At 37.3% G+C, this 17328-nt stretch overlaps 2 long non-coding RNA genes across 5 annotated transcripts in view; both read right to left on the reverse strand.

Annotated features, from left to right (window-relative positions):
* Positions 1 to 870: 870 nt before the first annotated feature.
* LOC145908052 (uncharacterized) overlaps positions 871 to 17328 on the reverse strand; it is a 44892-nt gene continuing 28434 nt past the window's right edge. Inside the window, exons 2-4 of one of the 4 annotated variants that reach the window (XR_014402923.1) lie at positions 2511 to 2643; positions 1795 to 1928; positions 871 to 1189 (exon numbers count right to left, since the gene is read on the reverse strand). This is a non-coding gene — a long non-coding RNA (uncharacterized LOC145908052). Of the gene's footprint in view, positions 1190 to 1472; positions 1929 to 2510; positions 2644 to 17328 lie in introns of those variants that run through there. The other 3 variants (XR_014402921.1, XR_014402924.1, XR_014402922.1) reach the window with 3 other exon arrangements.
* Positions 15204 to 15890, reverse strand: LOC145909182 (uncharacterized). Its single transcript, XR_014403115.1, has 2 exons — positions 15772 to 15890; positions 15204 to 15589 (listed from the first exon to the last, which is right to left on the reverse strand). It is a non-coding gene; the product is annotated as an uncharacterized LOC145909182 (long non-coding RNA).

Below are 17328 nucleotides of genomic sequence, written 5' to 3' on the forward strand. Positions count from 1 at the left end.
CACTGCCAGGCAAAGTAAGCAACACTATGGTTAATTTAATCAAGCCAGTATTGAAGATTGCAGGCATGAAAAAACTTTTGTTTCCGCCGTTTGGCATCTTGCGTTGGAATGATGGAACTGACGTCTTGTATGAAATTCCTGTTGCTGCCAGGCATATTGCAATTTAAAATGTGATGATCTTCTGGCATAAAGAAGATCAGTACATTTGGAATTGACTGCTTGTTACTTAATTGCTATGGTTTTGCAAATTTGTATCAGTTCTCAAAACAGGCACCGCATGTGAGAATAGCCCAACATCACCAAATCACCCCACCACCTCCATTAACACACCGGTTCACGCACAAACTACACTCACCGACACCTAAAACTGTCCAGACACAAAACGAGCCAGGTAGCGGAAGTTTAAAACCCCACGGTTCATTAGAACCTTTCCCACCGACCAATGGCAAATTTAAAATGGTTTGGCAGCGCCCTCTAGCGGATGAACCTAGAAATAACACTAAAACATCTATTTCGCCTGGGTATTCACTAGTTTTGACGTCAACACAATGTATCGTTGTTACGTCAAACAAGCCTTTGTCCCTGTTTTCGTCTTAGTTAGTTGTCATGCATTGCTGTAGGTTGCTAAACCTTATTTTTTTCTATATGAACATGGACAATTTTAATGGCCATTTGTTTTTTGCTGCCTACGATTATACGGTAAGCTGGCATTATTTATTGTGCTGTATTACTTCTTGGTAAATAACGTTAACCTTGTTTACGGTGATAAAAAAAGATGATTTGTTGGAAATCCCCGATATTTGTGACTCTGATCTCATAGTAGTTCATTAAAGACCATTGTGTATTTCATTTCTTTGTATTTTTGGTCGCTGTTCCTACGCATGTGAAGAAACCGCCTTCGGAATAAAGTTTATCGGTTCTGTTGACCGGATTGCTTTGTGAGTTACAGACTATTGTAGAAATTCCCGCCTGGTGCTCTGTCCGGGACCAAAGGGCCACGCCTGCCGAACTGCCAAGGGCACCGCAACACTGGCTAACACCTAAATGTATTGATGGGTTGAGATGGTTTGACGGAATTGCATCTCCGCGAACCCAACATCAAGTCTGTCAAGAAAGTCTCGGTGTGACACCATGTTGGCTGCAGTTCCCGTCACCGATGGTAGTGATGTAGGAAACCACATGTTGGGATCTAGGAGACAAAATGTTGTAACCAATGAGGTCACATTGCTATAAGTTGGACCGAACATTAGGATCTCTGAGACCAAATCTCTTTGTTTGCAGGAAAAGTCGCAAATACATCGGGCGATATCAAAGTCGAGGCATGAACAAAGAGATAATTGCTGCGATTACGCGACAAAGTAGACTTAGAAGAAGTAGCGCAAGTTGAAAGACGGGGTGTAAATGCAAAAGCTGTTTCGAAGGACCAAGTTAAAAATATGACAATAAAAAATCCCTACTATATGTATTTGGTCACAAAAATTGCCATCGTAATGTAAGTTTATGTTCAATGTTTAACAATATATAAGAAAGAAATCTTCCTTATCCTTTCAGTTAAACGAGAGAGGAACGAGTCGTTCGATTGCCAACATCCACTCACAAGTACATGTGGAGTTATCAGCTGCTGTGAAGCAGAAAACCCACAAGCTTTTTTTGTAAATAAGGGGATTTTGTAGTTGCGCGAGCACAGCGAAAGAAAATGTTTCATCGTCAACACGTAAAACTGCTAAGCGCATGTGTTTTCATTATTTGTAACCCAGAATATAGCTGGTCGGTGTTACCTATGCACCCTGTTACTTATCAGGGAAACGAATCGGCCCCGACCGCATCTTGCAGCTGTAGCTTTCGGCATAATTAGCAAACTGTTTTAATTGTGGGACAAAACGTCACGTACGAATTTCCTGGTTGATACAGGGGCTGGAATGAGCATTCTGCAATGAAATAAGTGGGTTTAAAACTACAATTTTGTTATTCATACCTTTAGCACTGCTGTTTAGTTAAAATACATTCGAGCAGCAGCCTGATATTTAAAAATGCGCTTTTAAGGCGCAATCAGAAATCTTGAAAACGATGTTTTGTTTGAAATGATTTTATCCCGTTCAATTAAATGCCTTGTTGGTTTTCTAAACTATAAAATTGTCGTCGTTCTGAAAACAAGATTGGAAATTATTTGTGGAAATATTTTTAGATGAACAAGAATGACTCGATTTAACCATAGCTAACAATGGAAAAAGAAAATTTCCACTCTTACTGCAGTAAACATTGTCAGGTTCAAACAGCCAAGTAGGCGACTGCAATTCTCATCGACGAATATGCTCATTGGCGCCACTGGTGGCTATTTTTTTTTTTGATGGACGTGCTGCGCTTTATTGGAAAACAGTGATTTGTTCATTCTTATAAAAATTAAATACGATTTTCCCTTTCATTACTGTTGTCATGGATGTCACTTGTATCTTGTGCAGTGTTAATACATAAAGATAAAAGAAATAGGGTAAGTTAGTACCACACATTACCCCAATAAACCATTATATCCAGAAACATAGAAAACTTCCTGCACCCCCCATTCCCCAACCAGATATTCCATACTCATATTGTGACGAAAACTGGTTTTGTCCAAGAGGCAAACATGCTGACTGCATAAATCGACTGCAAACATAGAAATAGGTTAGTAATGGGACAGAAAAGTGCATGAATTACATTTGAATAAAATTGTGACTCCAGCTGCACTGAGACCTTTTAGGTCGAAACATTGGCCATCTGTCTGCAGCTTACACAAAATTGTGATTGTTTACTAAAATCATAGCTGACATACTGCTTATGTGGGAGAATATTCGAATTCGGAAAAGTGAGATCTTGTGTAGAACGACATTGTCCCCGTAGACTTTCCACTTATGATTTGCAACACTATAGTTGGGAATGATCACATAGTGAGGTTTTCCTCTTCAATAATTAGGTCATGTGAATCCTTTGATTTGTAGTAACCTGTAACCACCCACCCCAGGCCCCGATCGCTGGTCCCATTGGTTAACCTGTCACCATGGAAACAGCTGAATAATACTATTTGTTGTTTCAAAAGATAATCAAAAAAACATCAGCAAATCAATGCTCTTTATGAAACAGATTGCACACAAGAAACACTTACATTTGAGCTAAATTTAACACAATGTGCAGCTGTAAGAAGGTAATGTCAAGTGTGGGGTTTACAGCATGTTAGTGGATGTCTCCAATGTATGGGAACCTGTTGAAATCATAAAAGTAAATTAGTTTTCTTGATGTTATGTGAATATCACATATCTTGCACACTTGTACAGAATGTCAAAATATAATCAATCATATTATTCATCAATACTTCATTATTTTGTAACAATTTAATAACAATGACTTATATCAATGGTGGGGAAGGTCAACTATAAGAACATAACCTTGTCTCAGACAATTCACAAAATATCATTTATGCAAAACTTTTTGTGTTGATTAAAAGCAATACTGCTTACCGTATGTTTGTCATCTTTCATTGTCATTTTCTGTTATGAGTAAGATTGCATTCTATCGGAGTGTGTTGACAGGATTGCAGAGAAGTATTGGTGTTAACAACAACTAAATTATTTCCAGTCGTTATTTTCCAATCCTCAGGTTGGCATCGCTATGACTCTGCAAAAACAACACTGGTATTTAATGACTTTGCAATTAAAAGCATCAATGTTTGTAAACGAGTTTTAGATAAAGATCGTTTTCTTTATGGTTCTTTTGCTTTTGTCAATAAATTCGAGAAACATTAACTACAGTCAGGCCTTTTTAATCTAAACTGCTTTGTTTCATCAAATATGTTTTAGTCTGCATAAAGAGCCATCCAGCACATACTTTTATTAAATTCCACTTAACAAATGTAGGGGTCAACATAAAATCAAAAATGTGTTTGCTCTTTCTTTATTAACAAAGTCAATCTAACCTTTTTTGCACCAACTACAAGGATTCAATGTAGGGCAGGCATGTTGTTGATGACCTTGTGAAAATTAGAGGTCATAATATTCTTTTTTTGTGTGTTTGTTTTGACCACACAGGGATTTGAATATTCTTGATGTTGCCTTGGTGATGTTTTATTCTTCAGTGCAACCTGGTGGATAAATGTAAAATGAAAGGTTTTGGGACCACTGGCGACCCGCAACTGGAGTACCACCAAAACTCGGCAAATCTCAAACAAATGCATAATTATGACAGCCAAACATAACATGGTTTTAATGTAATAAAACTAAAAAAATAGTTGTCTAATAATGCTACAAGAAATTACTGTTGTAAAGTTTATGCAGCAAAATAATGTTATATAGGCATAGTTACACACACTTGTGATAATATAGCAATATCAATACCAAGGAAAAAGTATCACATAAGTTTTCAGTATTTCTTTCATTGAAATTTACATACAACAAAGTTAAATACCGCTTGTGGGGCAACCCAACTTTTTTGCTTGTGACCTCTTTTTCAGATCAAAATTTCCTGGGATTCGTTGTGTTGGTCAATCATCTAAATTCAGTGACTCTAGACCTCTTTGTCCGGGAATATAAAGCAGTCAGAAACGTCATTGACATCTTTGATGTTGGTAAATCTGATCCTGCCAAGATTAAAGTACGGGGTGAAAGTCACAATGTGTTTTCCATATAACCAGGTTGTTACTTGCTTCTACTGTTTTGCATATATCCATGCTCATATTGTAAACTACACAAACATTTTTTTGAAAAATAGGGGTTTATAAATCACTTAGAGTGAGTATTTGGAGGTTGTGGAAGACTCCCTAATAATGCTTAATGGAGGGGACAAGAACCCCTGGCACATGAGGTTAATATTCATGGCATGCCAAGTAATTTAGAAGTTCATACTTCAGTACTTTTACATGCATTCGGGATTGGCTTGCGTCGCAAATATACGTCAAAAAGATAAATGTCAAAGAATTGCACAAATTTACACAACAAAATTTATATAATGATATAGGTAATGTGTGGTGGCAGCACACACAGTTGTAACAAGGTAAGGGCAACAAACTTTGGTTTGCACGTATATAATTTAAAAACACACATGTAATGTTTAAAACGTTGCTGACCCCTGCTGCACTGATACTGGTTAAGAACCACTGGTCTAAGTTTAAATTCCCTAAAAAATTTAGCTATGTTTTGCAGAAAAATTCACAAGCTTTGCATATAAATATAATTTACTGTGACATGGAGCCCGACGGCACCACTTTTACAAGGACATGGGGTTTCACCTTCGGAGGTTAGCATCCAGTGTTTGTAAAAATCTTTCACTGGTTGTTTGGCGAGCAAGATTGTCAAGAGCCAACATCAAGCTGCACTGATGAGACCTAACAGATCAAAACATTGGCCCAGTCGTCCAGTCTGCAACTCACTTAATATGATTTCTGTTGACAAAATTTACGTATCAATTTAGTTTGGGGTCAGCATGATGACCAGGACTTCTTCCAGCAACAATTCATTGTGTGGATTAGTGATAGTTTTTGGAGCCGATAAGTTTGTTCTCATTATTTTTTTTTGTTCGGATTCGGGGTAAAATTTATTCAAGGATTTTTTTCTAATTAGGATTGACTCAAGGAATTATTTAAAAATAAACACAGCAACCAACTTTTAAACAGCGCACAACTAAACTGCAAGTAAGTATTTGTGTACAACAGACCAATGGGAGACAGCACTTACTTCATTAACCAACATATTCTCTTGTAACTTGATTCATGGGCGATGTCAGTTTGTGGGAGTTTCACTCTTCATTTGCAATGATATTTCTTGCATTTAAAACCAATTCATTGGAAAATCAGATATTTTGAGACAGTTGAAGTTTTAATTTTCTTCCAAGACCAAGTAGATCCGTCTGTTACGTTCCTACATGACAACATTCTATTCTACAAACAACCCCTGGTATTCTTTCTTCTGAAAACTGGAATAAAAATGTCGGAAAACTTTCGTCTCACTTTCTGCTCCAGACATATTTCACTTTATATATTTCGCAGCAATTTTATTTAGAATAAAAAACATTTATTTTGAACAAATCACAAAAAAAACACAAATAATTCTGGAAGTCGCGTGTTTTGTTTCAATCCGGACCACTGGAGTCTTCATCGGATGAGAGGAAGGAATATTTACTGACGATCCAAACCCCAAACTTTCGGCTGAAAAAAAATCACAAAACTTTTAATTTCATCAAAATTAACGAAACCATGTTTTAATGCAAATATAAATTAAACAAATTCTTACCGGATTTTCCAGTTTTTTAATCTCTTTTCTCAAGACTCGAATAGATTCGGAATCGAATCCGCATCCACGCAACGACAACCACCCATCCACTTTAGGGAGAATCCGACAAATATTTCCAACATCTTTTTGTTCAAACTTGTTGCGACCCAGGTAGAGAAATCTCAACTATTTAAAATATAAAGATTGGTCGGAAATCTTTGTTTCAAACTTTTTTTGAAACAGATTTTTTTCTTAAAACCGGATTAAAATTAACTCCATGTTTACACTTTTGATTAAAAAAAGTAAGTTTCATAAAAATATCATGGATTTGAACAAATATTTATTCTCAAAGTAATGAAAACCAACCTTGGGTCCCATCTTCATAATCGCTTCACAGATCATGTTTAAAGTTTCGGAATTAAGTCCGCATTCCCTCAACAACAGCCACAAACCGGGTTCTTGAATCTGTGGGAGGAAATCCGCGAGAGCGAAAACATCCGAAATCTTCAGTGGGATTCCGGTTAAACTCAACTTCCCAGGACAAGAGAGGGCGATTTTATCTCTAAATATTTCGTCAACTTCCTGTAAATCTACGAGGAAATCTGAAACAGGGACAAGTTTATTAAAACAAACATGGCGGAAGTTTCATTAAATCATTAAAACTTTTTATTGCAAACTTCAAACAAGATTTCATCACTTTTAATCGGATTTAAACAAGACAAGATCCAACAAATTAATCAAATACAAAAACATTAACTTACTGGAAGGAAAACATAAACTTTATCCGACAAAAAATATGCGACCTTCCTTTAAAACTTTCAACCTGAATTAAACATTTTTATTCCATTCTCTTCTATAAGAACAATGGAATTGCGACGTCACAATACTTACTGTGACGTCACAGTTACGTTTACAAACACGCATCACACAGACTGGAAATAAATACTAACCTCGTAACTCGTATCTACGTAAATACGATCCATGGGGCCTTTTTTCTCGCAGGTATTTCGAAAGTTTCTTCAACAACTTTTTCGCACGTTTGTCTGAAAATAACAAGATCAACATTTACGGCAAAAATAGAAGCGCATTTGGATGGGAGAATTATTTAAACTCCCAATGTGCGTTTTCCACAAATATAACCTGCGTATATTAGATGCGTAATGAGATGTGAGACTTTCGAAACCACGATGCCCGTTTACCCAATATAATGGTAACTTGTAGTGGAAACTGTGTGAAAGTTTAACAGCAAGCTTTTCGCGTAAAGCAACGTTGTGTAACAAATTGTAAACATGGTTTTGCAAATCGTTCAGGGCCTGTCAATGCAGACAAGTGCAACAAAACAAATATGTTACATTACAGCAGCATCTTAACTTTGGCAATAGTTTCTTTGTCCAAGCTTTTTACACCTAAATGCCTTGTATTACTTTGCTGGTTACAATTATTACAGCAGAATGATTTTCTTATGTTTAGATGAGAAAAAAGAAAAGATTGTTTTTAATGTAACTGACTACCATGCATTTGTTCCTCATTGTTAAGTGTGGAGGATGCTGGATCACTGGAAGCAGTCTTGACTGAGGTTGATGGCAAGGTTTCTGGACTGGAACCACTTCCATCACCTGCAAAAAACAATCAAGGTGATAACTGCAATTTAATGGCACTTATGTACACTGTAAGGGTTAACCCAATGCGAAGGCCTTACTTAATAATTTTGACAATAAATAAATTAGGTTACAGTGGCTTAACAACCAAGCTGGACCTGGGCATTCCAGGCCACTGCTCTGTCTGTGGGAGTTCGCCAGTTAGACTTTACAGCAGGGATACATAACACGAATGTCATATTTGGTTCTCCAGTGGATTTTGAAGTGACTTCACAAACAGGTTTTAACTTTATGAAACTACTCTTTGAGTTGTGCATCCTGCTTTACTGGGAAAAGGGATTTAATTCAGCTATGCTGTATTCATAGGCTAATTACTGCTTTAAACCACACCGGGAGTCCATTTCAAAAGCAAATAAAAAAAGATGCATTTTTGGAGCCATTGAGATCTATAAATATTCTTACTGACTGCTTCAGGTACAGCAACAGCAAAATGTTTAAAAAAAGCCATAATAATTGAGAGCTGCAGACAGGGTGTACACGCACTGTTTCGGCCTATGAGGTCTCATCAGTGAAGCTGTTGACTGTGGCACTGTGCTAGCTTTTACAAAAGCAGTCACACTGATTTTCCAAACCACCGGTGGTTTTTCTTGTTTGGTACCCAGTATAAGGTACCCAATGGATTGACGTTGACCGAAAGGTTCCACAAAGTGGAAATCAGTGGCCCGGTAGTGTAAAAGCTAGCACAGTGCCACAGACAACAGCTGCAATGATGAGACATCATAGGTCGAAACAGTGCATGTACACCCTGTCTGCAGCTCTCAAAATGTTTACATATGTGAAATGTTGTAATATTCATACCATTTGACAATTAATTTAAGTGCCCAAAACCACAGGTTTATGCAAAACAATGGATATAATAAATACCAAAGAATTTTTGTGTTACAAAAATGGTATACTTCAGTACTTGCACTAAAAATCAGTTGAGCAACGTGTGTATATAGGGCAGAACTTACTTTTTACATGTTCTAGCTCACCACCATCTATTTGAGATATTGTGGTTGCCTTAAGCTCAGCTGCAGCAGTGGAGGTTTCACCAGCTGTAGAAACATGTGTTAAATTTACATTTACAATACATGATTGTTTAGATTAACACAACAAATGGATTGAGCTACTGTGGCATGCTTACAGCACTAAAACGTTACACACCAAGTAACAGCGGCATCACAGCCAAGACTGGTAAAGCTTCTTTTCCTGATAGCTCAAGATATAAAAAAGCACTGGAGTTTGAACTCGTAACTCTGGTCATTAGGAACCATAGTTCTACCAACTAAGCTATGAAAGTTCCAAAAAATGGAAACACCCACTTTGGCTGTGATGTCACTGCCAAGAAGCAGGGAAATAAAACTCAATAATTTGAAAATTTAACCTTTTCCTGCATGTTTTCGATGTTTCTTTGAACGTCTTGAAAAAAGTCCCGCAAAAAAACCTGTTTGTTTCTTTGTGGCAGAATTGGAAGAAACTAAACAAAAATACTGAGTTTATCAAGTCAAGCATAACCATACTATAACACATAATACACTGTTAAATCTTGTGCAGCCCAGTTTAAAAATGAAAGGATTGTTGTTATGTTATGTTTTCTGCTTTGTAAATATTTATCACCATTATCCAGCGACTGTTTTGAATGTTGGGCCTTGGAAGTTGTTGCGCCACCTAATGTTTTGGATGAAGACGATTCGATATTTCTTGAAGCCAAACCATCCCTGAAAGCTTTAAAACAATGTGTTGAAATATATAGCATAGCATATATATATATCATTTATTTTCATTTTTTGTAGACTTTAGTGAAGTGTTGTAATATTCATACCATTTAACAATTAATTTATGTGCCTTAAACCACAGGTTTATGTAAAACAATGATTATAATAAATACCAACGAATATATGAATGCAAAACATGGTGGCAACATTACACTCCAGTTTGTGTTGTAAAAATGTTATACTTCGTTTCTTGCACTAAAAATCAGTTAAGCAACGTGCGTATATAGGGCAGAACTTACTTTTTACATGTCCCAGCTCACCACCATTAATTTGAGATATTCTGGTTGCCCCAAGCTCAGCTGCAGCAGTGGAAGTTTCACCAGCTGTAGAAACATATGTATTACAAATCATAAACAAGATATACTGGGATACCATCTGTTTGCCAGTGCCTTGATAAAACAGAGTACAAACATTTGCTAAAATTCTAGTAAAATTTTAAATAATTGTTCCAGTGGTTCTCAACCTGTAAGGGCTTTTAAGTGGTGTGCATAAAAAATTGCAACATAGACAAATTCCATCCAAAAATGCCAATCGTGTGAAATTGCATGCTGTGGCATGTGTCATGAACTTTCAATGGGCATTAAATCCTGTTTCTGGTTTTTATTTGGCATTTTGATATTCAGTTCAAAGTACAACACAACCATGCTTTAACACACAATACACTGTCAAATCTTGTGCAGCACAGTTTAAAAATGTAGGCATTGTTGTTGGTTATGTTTCACTCAAATAGTTTTCTGCTTCAAAAACATTTACCACCATTTTCCGGCGACTGTTTTGAAAGTTGGGCCTTGGAATTTGTTGCGCCATCTAATGTTTTGGATGAAGTAGATTTTACATTTGTTGAAGCCAAACCTTCTCTGCAAGCTGTAAAACAATGAGTCACAATATATAGTATAGCATATAATATATCTTTCTTTTTCTATCAATTACAAGTTCATTGCTTAGTACTCAGCAAAGTTTTGTCAGCAAAAAAGATAACAGAAACACATTTTTAATACACAAATACCAAATATACATAGTACTGACGGATTTTATGCATCTTGGAAATTGTCGTACCGCTAACAGCACTATTGACAGGATCAGATTCTGAGCTGGTTTCACTATGTCCACTTCCAGATGCTTTGATTGAAAATTATAAAATAAAAATAATGGTCATTAAAGCACAAACTTTCCAATGTGCTGCACATACCTGGTTTGTGTCCGAGTAAAAGGCCACACACAAAACGACGAACCATTGCCCAATGGGGTTTGTTAATCAAATCGTCAACGATTTGATCAAATTCTTCATCTGACATGAACATAGAAATGTAGTATGCACCAAACATTTCCTGCAGAACTTGATGAAGGTAGTAGAAGAGAACATCTCTCCCATCAAAGACTCTACGACTGGGAAACCATGAGAACTTTGCCATTTTGAACACTACATCCTGTACTTTTACATCTTCTAAACCTACTTTTTGAAGGTCATCATGTGTGAACACAACGGTTTTGCGAACCATGCCTTCATATGCCATTTGGCTAAGTGGCAACTTGAGGTTTTCTAATTTCTCTCCTTTTGCATGCTCAGAGTGACCAAGTTGTTGCAAAACGACATCAAATACATTAGTTATAGTGGAAACACTGTGCACCTCACCAAATAACCCAGCATAAACAATAAATTGTAAAAGCATTGGATTGCGGCATAAATCAAGCAATTGTGGAGATTTAGTTGCAAGTTTGTTCCACAGTTTATTTGCTTTATCACCTGAGTAACTATCAAACAGTGTCTTTGCATCCTCAGGAGAAAGATCACTGACATAAATTGTTGGCTTAGGTCGGAGTCCTAATGGTATTGATAGCAATGAGTGGGGCCGAGAAGTAAAAATCAATTTAGATTTTGGAAAAAATTGCCTGCTGCAAAGGTTAGCAACAAGCTGTTGTACTGGCAAGGGAGTGTGATACTTCTCATTTACAGGTGCCATGTTTTCTAGTGTCCAGGTTGCCTGATCTAATCCATCAAAAATAAAAGCACACTTTTCTGGGTTGTTTATCATCCACTGGAAAACCAAACTGAGTGTTTCCTGTGAAGCACGGTTGAACTGGTTATCCAGCAGAAGCTCCTGCAAAGTAAGCTTTCTATCGCCGTAGTTTAAATGCATGAACCGAAGATGAAGCACTAAGTGATCTTCTGTTTCTAGTTGCCTGCATAATCTCTTTGAAAGAGTGGTTTTGCCGCATCCAGCCAGTCCAAGGAAAGCTAGAAATATGCCTTGCTGGTTGTGTTCTTTGAACCTTGAAACTAGTTGGGAAAATTTGATGTGTTCACCAACAAATCGAGCTTTGCCCCCCTTCCTTGTAGATGGCTGAAACTTATTTTCCTTTTGAGGATCAATTCCTTTGTAAATATCAGTATCTATCAGTGTTGGTTGAACCTCTGGTATTTCAACCTTTTGCAACTCTTCACTGTAAGGGACAACATCGGGATCAAGATTTTCAAGCTGATACCTTTTGATTTCATCAACTGCCTGTTGCAACTTTTCTTCTGCAAATTTTAAACAGGTTTTTCAGATAATAAATGCATGTTACAGTGGTTTTTAGACAAAACAGTGGGCTCTAGCATCTATGTTTGGCTGGTATAATTTTATTGCAGCATGCTGCATAACCACAACGCAAATTGAGGATTAGTGTTTATCTGTCAAATTATATTGTAATGGTAACGTTTAATGCCACAGAAAATTGATAAAATCCCCAAGTACAAAAACGGGAAAAAATTGTCTGCTGTTAGTTTTTAGCAAACCGTATAATGTATCATCATATTTTCATTTCACATGCTTGTTTACGAAGTTTTAGTTGTTCTAACTCTTATTTTTCGTCAATTTATGTAACTACTTTGCTTCGTAGGAGTAGGAACAAACATAATTTCAGATGACATCGACAAACATCACAGAGTGTTTTTAGTTGTGACAGGCAAATTTCGAGTTGTGACTCCCTGATTGGTTGGATTTTTACCCACAATGCAGTATACCTAATGGAGCTTAAAAAAACTGCTGAAGGACGCATATTGGTTTTTCTATGAAAATATGTTTGACAGCGGAAAATTTGCACCTTGTATTTAATCCTCTGTCACAAAAGAAGGACGTCACAAAGCAATCAGTGATGCATGGGGTTCAATTTTACGTTTGAGCACATGTGCCGTAGCTTGGACTAAGTTAGTAGTCTCTGCTTGGACGAATTTGAGCCAGTTTTAGGCAGTTTTAAGTAGAGTTTTGGGTGTTTTAAGTCAGGTTGTTACGTGGTAACGGTTGCTGTATAAAATTGAGCTGATAAGGCGGTTCAATCTTGAGGCTATATCTGCAGAATAATCAAAGACTTATGAATTACAAAAAAATTCTGGTCCAAGAACACCATCGGTGACGGGACCTGCAGCCAACATGATGTCTGACGGAAGTCAATGTTCATAACGAAAGTGATGTTTCAATCCTGCTATAACTGACAAATCGCATCCTAAAAGCATGAGCAATCAGTCATGTTGTGTAGCAGCCTACTGTTAATGCCACAGTTCTAACCCGCTTTATAGCCAAGTTAAATAATGTGAGTGATATTTTTCATTATTGTTGAAACTTTCTATTAGTTATGTTCCTCAATCGAAATCATAATCACTCAGCAAAACTTGGTGAAACAAGTCAGGTTTTTTTACAAAGTTGTGTATTTTGTGCTTTTTCAGAGGAAGAACTTTCAGCGATTGTATGAGAGTGTTTCCGTTCCACAGTCAGCAAAAAAAGCTTAATCGTAGACAAACGTAGGTGTTTTAGCTAAAGTGTTTGTTTTACATGTTGGCCAAACAAGCGTGAAGAAAATTCCTCACTTTCTAAGCCCATGTCATCGGCGTGAAAATGCCTTGGACTTACAGGCACCGTAGCTTCATTTGACAGTTTGGCTTAACACTAGATACAGTAAACTGGAATCTTCTGTCCACCGTAATCCATATTGGAAATAGCTGTCCCTGTACTGTCGTATCTACCAACTGATTTAAACGTTTTCACAAACACTTTACTTCCCGTATGTTTGCTCAGTTTCGCTTGTCACAGCTACAAAAATATGTTCCACACTTGTCCTCAAGTGGTTTGTAAAATGGTTACGTAGGTTGTTTGTGATGTCACGAGGTTATGAGTTGAGAGTTAACTATCAAAACATTTAATGGCTTGATGCCACATAACCAAAATGTTTGCAGTGGCAACATATAAGCGCATGTGTAGAATGGTTTCATATCTCCGTCGAAACTATTTTATCAATTTTTCGCGGCACACACAGTTTGCGAAACCTGTTAAACGCATTATTCTGACTAGCTGTAAAGTGCACTATTCGTTCAAGTAGACAAAAATGATCGCATTCTCATCATGATTCTACAAGGGAAGTGAGAGCTCCCGAGCATCTGGATCCAAACACAAATTACTAAACACATAAAAGTATCTGAAAACGTTTTTACACCTTTCACGCAAAAAGGTCACGGACAGCATGCTTTCGTCTTCAATGCTGAAGTCAGACACATTCTTATTTTAATCGGAATATTGCTTTCCTTAAAAGCAGAGGTCGGTGTTGTGACAACCAAGACATGCACGCCCACAGCCTTCTAGTATCATGCTGAACGACAGAACTTTTTGCTCGCACTTGCATTTCGCCCCAACAACAACCGTAACTGGAACTTAAGTGCTCTGTACACCAGAGGCGTTTGATGGTTGCGGCTGACGATGCGTAGCGGTCGCCGATTTTTCCGCGCTTTTGGAAGCGCCAAGAGGCTTTACACTAGCAGTGCGATTGTCGCCACCGCGGCAAATCATTTCAATATCTACAGCGTCTTTGTGTCGTAAAAACGTCAATGGGAAACTTCTGTTAATTTTATTTTTTACGACAATTGACTTATTGATCTATTTTATATTCATGTACGGAGAGTTTCCTTACGAAATATGTATTATTTGCTTCGCTTTTACTTGTGGAAGAGCAAATGACTATGTTAGTGTCACTGATTTACAATATTTTGTGATGTACAATAAAAAAAAAACGTTTTCCAATGTCCAAAAATTAAATACCGCAAAACAATTTGCGCCATTTTCAACAATAAATTTTATCACCAAACACTCAATATAGGTACAAATAGAATTGTTTAAAACCACCTAAAATAAATCATAACTAGCCAAATACCGAACGAAAAAGAGCTTCGGGTCATTGCGGCTGAAGTTAAATCAGTTTTAACTCCGCCGTCAGAGGCTTCGAGCGAGAAAATCACGCCGTCAAGGCCATGGCCACGTTTGGTGTGAATCATGCTACAGGCAGTCACTATCTCCGTGGTATATGTTAATTGCTCCTGCTCAGTAACTTAATACATAAAAGCCAACGATGTACATTTACATGAACTTGCGTTTCGTGACATAGAACCAGATTTCCATAGCAATGCATCATGCATGGCAACCTAACTGATCATTGGTAGCAAAATTGCTGACAACCATAAACAAAATTTGTAGAATTCAGTGAAACATTATCTGCAGTGACAATTTTAATGTGATGATTTCCACGTCATTTTATCAGAGTCTAACGGTCTTAGTCACATAATATGGTCAATTCGATTCTATGTTGTTGCTGAGGCAAGACACAGATATTAGTAAATGAGTCGCATTTAAGCTAATATTTTTGTCTTCTCCAAATGGTCGTAAATAGATGCAAAATCAGTTGGGGTTCGACTTGAATACAAGCATTTGTATTCCAAACTTCCCTAGTAAAACTCCCTACCTCGTTTAACTTCTGATTCTGCAATGGTTGTTTTCTGATAATGGTAATGATGTTCTTCAACAGTCTGATGCAGATGTTCTTCTACAGTCTGATGTAGATGATGTTCTTCTACAGTCTGATGCAGATGTTCTTCCACAGTCTGATGGTGATGTACGTCACCAGTATGTAGGTGTAGGTTCTGGAATGGAACCAGCAAAAAGTTACCAAACACACAAATATTAATCGTCCAAAAAGACAGCATGGCCATTGAAATCTTTCAAAATCCATTACTGTTTCTAATCTGCCCACATGCGTGCTTGATTTTCTCCAACCCCGACCACCAGTACAGCAAATCTTAATATTCAAGAACAACAAGCTTACCTCGGCAACAATGTTTTGTGGGTTTCCTCCTTCTGTTTGTCGTTCGGCCATTCTTGGATTAGCAGGTGTAGGTTTGTATTGCAAGTACAGTATAGAAATATATTACACATATATACAAGCTGTGTAAAAATTTTGTATGCAGTTATGATGCAACAATGATGTAAATTGTTTCTCATCCAATGTTTTCATTCTGAAATACAAATATTTTATCTCAAACTAATCACGAAATTCGCCTAAGTCAGAATTTCGTAAAATTTTTGGGCTGCAGGCCTTTTGTATTCATATTGTTTTTCTCGGCCCGCAATCATATGTTTCATGAATTTTTCCGCTTTCTCAGGGTGGAAGGCAAAAGAAAGCAAAAATTGTTCGGCCATTCTTGGATTAGCAGTTAGCTTCGTATCGCAAGTACAGTATAGATATATATTACACATATATACAAGCTATGTGAAAATGTGTATGCAGTTAAGATGCAACAAGGATGTAAATTGTTTCTGCTCCAGTTTTTGTCACACAGTTGGAAATATTCATACACTTTGGTAAATAAACACACATATACTTATGCATGTATTTAAAACACACATACTCATGTCATGAACATAAAAGTAAACTAATGTATTGCAGATAACAGAAAAAAAACTAAAGTACACATATTTGGTCACTACAGTAAGCAGTGCCAGGCAAAGTAAGCAACAATATGTTTGATTTATTCAAGCCAGTATTGAAGATTGCAGGCAAGAAAAAACGTTTGTTTCCGCCGTTTGGCATCTTGCGTTGAAATAGCGGAACTGACTGCTTGTAACTTGCTATAGTTTTACAAATTATTCTACAAGCAACAACAGGATTTAATGTGAGTAGTTGTAACTATGGGAATTCAACTTGTGTCAGTTCTCAAAGTAGGCACCGCATGTAAGAATGGTAGATGCTCTATAACCACCATACAGACGGGCGATAGGGATTTTCCTATTTCATGCGTGGCTACTTTAAGAATGGTCCTCGTCCTTTCAGGTAATTGAGACGGGAAATGAGTCATGCGATTGGCAGCATTCAGTCAAAAGCAGTGGTGGAATTCAATTTTTTCAGCCGGTTTTATCACAAAAGTTATATTTTTCAGCGGGTTCTGTTACAAAAAGTCATATTGACAGCAACCAGTAATGCTAACCGGTTCGCTGATCTCATAAAATTTCGTGAGACAGTTCTATGAACCGGTGCGAACCGGCTGAATCCCACCACTGGTCACAAACCACAAGTAAATACATGTGGAGTTATCAGCTGTGTTGGTTGGGTAATCCCCCGCTCGACCCACGTATACAATGTCGAATGAATATTCGCAACCTGAATATTTATCACAGAATCTAATCATCAAGGCGACAACTCTATGTATTAAAACTTTAACAAACTTCTGTCTACGGCACAACACATGCTTACCGACCCTAAGACACCATGCGTTAATATCACAAATTCGCCCCATTCCCTAATGACGCAACAAACAAAAAACTACAGCACGCCATACGAAAACATAGCAGTGGTGACGTCACAAAGCGCTACGTTTCGCTTTCA

The sequence above is a fragment of the Ascidia mentula genome, chromosome 7 (genome assembly GCF_947561715.1).
Source record: "Ascidia mentula chromosome 7, kaAscMent1.1, whole genome shotgun sequence".
NCBI lineage: Eukaryota > Metazoa > Chordata > Ascidiacea > Phlebobranchia > Ascidiidae > Ascidia > Ascidia mentula.